This window comes from Camelus dromedarius, unplaced genomic scaffold (assembly GCF_036321535.1).
Source record: "Camelus dromedarius isolate mCamDro1 unplaced genomic scaffold, mCamDro1.pat HAP1_SCAFFOLD_43, whole genome shotgun sequence".
In the NCBI taxonomy this organism is placed as follows: Eukaryota; Metazoa; Chordata; class Mammalia; order Artiodactyla; family Camelidae; genus Camelus; species Camelus dromedarius.
Genome location: NW_026989754.1, coordinates 952330 through 957306, shown reverse-complemented (window position 1 = coordinate 957306; position 4977 = coordinate 952330). Strand labels below are relative to the sequence as shown.

Below are 4977 nucleotides of genomic sequence, written 5' to 3'. Positions count from 1 at the left end.
GTTTGAATGAATGTTTAAAATTTCTGGATTTTGATATTTAGAACATGCTGATTTATGAAAACCGTTAAAAACCTGATTGTTCTTTCGTCCTTGTTTGTTGGGGCACCCTATTGATTTCTGTTGTCTTTTAAAGAGGGAAATGCTTCCTCTAGCCTGCAGATAATTAAGTGAATGGTTTGCAGTGTGCCTTTAAAATTCTTTGAATGCATTGAGCATGTTTGTCCAGTGAATTTTGAATTGACTCATTGTAATGACTTTGCTTTTGTTCTGTGGCTTTTGCTCCTCTCCACAAGAATTTGAATTCTCTGTGGCATTTTGTATACGTGTTCTTAACAGGGGAAGAAATTTTGCATTTTTTACAGAGCTGGGTTTTCCTATCCCCTCTGAATGCCATTATAATTGATACAATAAAAATCTGTTATTGCAGTGCATAATTATTTCATAAACTATTTTTTGGCATAATCAGAAACAATGACAAAGAATGATAAAAAAAATACAAAAACCTTCCTTCCTTTGAAGAATAGAAATGAGGTGGTCAGGCTCACGCATGCTTTGTGCCTGACACACTTACTATCATTTCATTGTGTATCATGATTCGGAGATGGAGTTGCTTCAGGTTTGTAGATTTTTGTTTTAACATTTGTGTTGAATTCTTTCTCCAGGCTGATGTTTCCTGTTGTGTTTGTGGAAAGAGTAGAAGGGAAACAAATCCTTTGTTTTGTTTTCAGGAGTCCTGAGTTGATGAGAAAAGTGTTGAGGGTGGGCTGAGGAAAAGAGTGACACTCCCTCTCCTCCCGGCTGAAATTGATAAACAAATAAATCAATTAAGTGTATCGATATTTGACCAATAGAATTTAGCGAACCCAGAATGGATAGATATGCCCAATGGAAATTACTGAGTTCACCTGTAGAATTATGTGCTTTACCAAGTAGAAGCAGCTTAGAGCAATCAGAAAAGTAAGTAATATGATGAGATATAAAAGGGATATCATATCTTTTATTTCTGAAACTTTTCTACGGTAAGTTGTGTAGAGCTAAAATTAAGTTTCAAGCACCAGGATTTAAGAGTGTGGGTGGTTCTGTAGGATCGTTATTCACGGATGTGCCTAGACCAAGCTAGAGTGGCTGAAGATGGCAGGAAAAGACCCAGAGGCAGGATTTGTCATCCTAGGGTGTCCTCCATAATGGTTCCATGTGAAAGCCCATGATTGGTTTAACAAACTGTAGCACACCCCAGCCGGCTGTGAACTTTGATAAGAAAAAAATATGCTTAGAAACTGCTTTGCAAGCAAGTGCCTGTGCATCCTCACACCAGTCTCCTTGCCTTAAAAAGCAGAGACAATGCTTTGCTTGCATACTTGAGGTTTTAGATAGCACTCTGCTGGTTGCAAAGCAAGGACCGTGGCCCTCAGCAATAAACGCTGGGCTTGTGTGCTGTTAGATAGTCTATTATCCCCAAAACAAGGACCTGGTTGGTCTGGTGGTCTGCTTTGTAATTCACATATCTAAAAATGTATCTTGTTCCCCTCACCCCATGACTTCCCTAAAGATACACTAATCTTTTGTACTCAATGTGGATTTTACAATCTCTGCCTCATCCCGTCTTTCCCGAAGTTCCTCCTTACTATCTCACAACTGTTGATGAATTTTTCCTTTGATTATACACAATAAATATGGGAGCATTTGAGAGGCTCGTGGAGTTGGCTCCCTACTCCCTCTCGATTTCTTGACTTTTTACACAGAGTCTTGAATAATCATTCCGTGCTGGTAAGACTTCTGCCAGCCAGATGCCACAGTTCCAGGTGAGAAGTATGCAGGCTTTATCTTTCCTACCCGAGGGAGAGAGAGGAGAGAATTGAGATATGCTCCCCCGTGGTCCCTTCCTGCCCCAGGGCCACTGCAGTTCACCTGAAGCCTTCTGACCTCTGCTCAGAGGGCCTCTGTCCCAGGACTGACTGCAGCCTTTTCTTCCCTTGTCAACATTTCCTTTCAGAAGTAGGTCTCTTCTCTGCAATTGAACCCTGGCAGATGTGATGGTGGTCAGCGTGCTGGTGGGCAGTCATTTGGGGACTCCCAGGAGCCATGCTGATTCTCCTGAGTCTCTCAATCGGGGTTACAGAACAGTCGAGAACCGAAGGAAGCCCATTCACGTGAGGTCAACAGAGCATTACATCACTTTCATTTTATTTTTGAATTTTCAGTAGAGAAATTATTTGTAGCAAACTGTTCCAGATTTTCGGCCTCCTGCTTTCCTCATCACCACTTCCTTGCTGGCTCTGGTGCTTGTTTTACAGACCAGGTTTCTTCTCTGGTCATTTCTAGCAGCTTGGCTTGCCGAATCCTTGATCTGCATTTGAAGCAGAATGCTTCTTTGTGATGTGAAACTAATTTTCCTATTTCTGAATATTTCGTGTACACTCAGCAACGGTTTCAAGTGAAATGCTCTTGTCCAATTTCGGTTAACTCACATTTGCTGATCTCCTGCTTTCATGCTGAGGGCAGTTTCTTCTTCCTTTAATAAAATTTTGCAATTTGCATTTACTATGGGAAGGTACTGGCCCGAGGTGCTTTTTTTCTTAACAGTTTTAATACAATTCACCCATTAAAATGTACAGCGGTTTTTACTCTATGCCCAGAATTGTGCATCCCATTCAATCTTAGAACATTTTCATCCCCCCAACAGGAAGCCCCGTATGCATAAGCAGATATTTCCATCTTCCCCATCCTCCCCCAGCCCCAATGAGCCACTCTTCTCTCTCTGTGGATTTGCCTGTACTGGACATTTCATTTAAATCGAGTCACTTCATGTAAGTGGAACCGTCTATTGTGACTGACTTCTTTCACATTGAGTAACGTTTTCAATGTTTGTCCACGTTGTGGCCTGGGTCAGTACTCTATGCTTTGCTATTGCTGAATAATATTCCACTGTATGGCTGGGCCCCACTGTTTACCCATTCATCAGGTGATAGGCATTTGGGTTGTTTCTGCTTTTTGGCTGTGATGAGTAGTGTCGCCGCGAACATTCCTTTAGGAGTTTTTATGTGGACATTTGTTTTCAGTTCTCTTACGTGTGTGCCCAGACAGCAGAATTGCTGGGTCATTCAGAAACCAAATGTTCAACTCCCTGAGGACCTGCCAGGCTGTTTACCAAAGTGGCCACGCTGTGTTACGTCCTCACCAGCAACTGCTGCCTGCTCCGCTTCATCTGTGTCCTCATTAGTGCTTGTTATTTTTTTTTTTATTATAACCTATTGTGGGTGTGAAGCGGTTTCTTCTAGTGGTTTTGACTTGATTTCCCTTAGAGCTAATGATATTGAACATCGTTTCATTGTGCTTATTGGCCATTTGTATATTTTCCTTGAAAAATACCTTTTCAGATCCTTTATTCACCTTTTAATTGAGTTGCCTTTTTATTGTTGAGTTGTAGGGTTTTTTTTTTTTTTTCATTTGGAGATACAAATTCCTAATCAGATAAATGATTTGAAAAAATTTTCTCCTGTGTATTGGTTTTTCAGTCTCTGGATGGTGCCCTTTGAAGCAAAGTTTTAAATTTTGATGAACTCCAATTTATCTCTGTTTTCTTTGTTCCTTGTGCTTTTGGGGTATTATATAAAATCTGAGGTATTTTATTTAAAATTTTATATATAAAATAACTTAATTCGTAGGACCGTTCTAGGAGATGGGTGCGGTTGTTGTCCCCAGTCTATGGATAGGAGACTGAGATGCAGAAAATTTCACTGACATATCAGTGTCAGAGCTACCCAGTGCTGTGGGAGTTCAGACCCTCATGTTTGTCCCCAACATCTGTGCTTTTCACCAACATGCTCCACTCCTTCCTGGAATCGTTAATGAAAAACTGTTTCCGTTTTTGATTTCTTGTTAGTTTGTTTTCTCTTTGGGGACCTCATCTCCTCATTTTCCTTTCGGATATCAGTGTAGATTTATTTTAGGTCTCATGTAGGCAGAAGTATTGCTATCATTTAACTTCTTTATTACTCACTCTCCGGTTATGATTGTTGCTATTTGACCTAATCAAGTCATGCTTAACTCTTTCCTGCTCATGACACTGAAAAGAGTCATGACTTACAGCATGCTCAAAGAAGAAAGTACTTGATTGATTTCATCTTGATACCCAATCAAACCAATCAAATAAAAACCCGGTGTTGACACAGATTATATGCCCTCCAGAATAGTGTCACTGTCTTCCTTGTGTTTCATTTGTTTGGTCACAGTGTCTGGATAGCGCCTTGCTGTCCAGCAGTTTTGTGAGGATACGGTGCTCGTGAATCATTGTAAGGACAGAATTTTGACAACAGACTATGTTGTTCATTTCACAAGGGAAAAGATAATATAGAAATACTGCTCAGATCTATTTTAAAATTAAGCTTGGAATTTTGAGAAGAATTCAAGAAACCATACAAAGATCTTTTTCACTAATTTTAGATCTATCTTAGACACATTATGGTTACATAGCAGAGTAACTTATCAAGTAGATTTGACAAGAGGTGTGTATTACTGATTTTTTGTTTTAGTTGAAATATTCTATCTGAGATAAAGTAATCAGTGCCTATAAATGCACAAATATGTTTGTATTTCTATGTAATATGGGAGCAGACTTCATATGTTTCTATATAATATATATGACTGTGTGTTTTAATCTGTCTGTCAGTGTTTTTATAGTTTTTCAGCAATGTTGTAACTTCAGAATTGTTCTAAGAAAATCACCCCAGATTCTAGTGCAGTTTGTACTGTGTATCCTGTCTTATGCATGGGATTCCACTGTCCCCTCAGGGAGGAATTTCCTCTCCTATTGAGTTAGTAGCAGATTTAAAGGAACTGTGATTTCTAGGCCTTTGCTCTCCATGTGTTTGTAGTTGGCTGTCAATCACGATATTCCCTTTCTTGAGTTTTCATTGTTCAATTAGAATTTTTGAAAATAAGTGTTGATATGTTGTATTTATCTCCCTAGAAACTTGA

At 39.4% G+C, this 4977-nt stretch overlaps 1 long non-coding RNA gene across 1 annotated transcript; it reads left to right on the top strand.

Annotated features, from left to right (window-relative positions):
* Nucleotides 1-539: 539 nt before the first annotated feature.
* LOC135320533 (uncharacterized) lies at nucleotides 540-3217 on the top strand. The gene is made up of 2 exons (XR_010379706.1): nucleotides 540-2155; nucleotides 2684-3217. It is a non-coding gene; the product is annotated as an uncharacterized LOC135320533 (long non-coding RNA).
* The last annotated feature ends 1760 nt before the right edge of the window (nucleotides 3218-4977 follow it).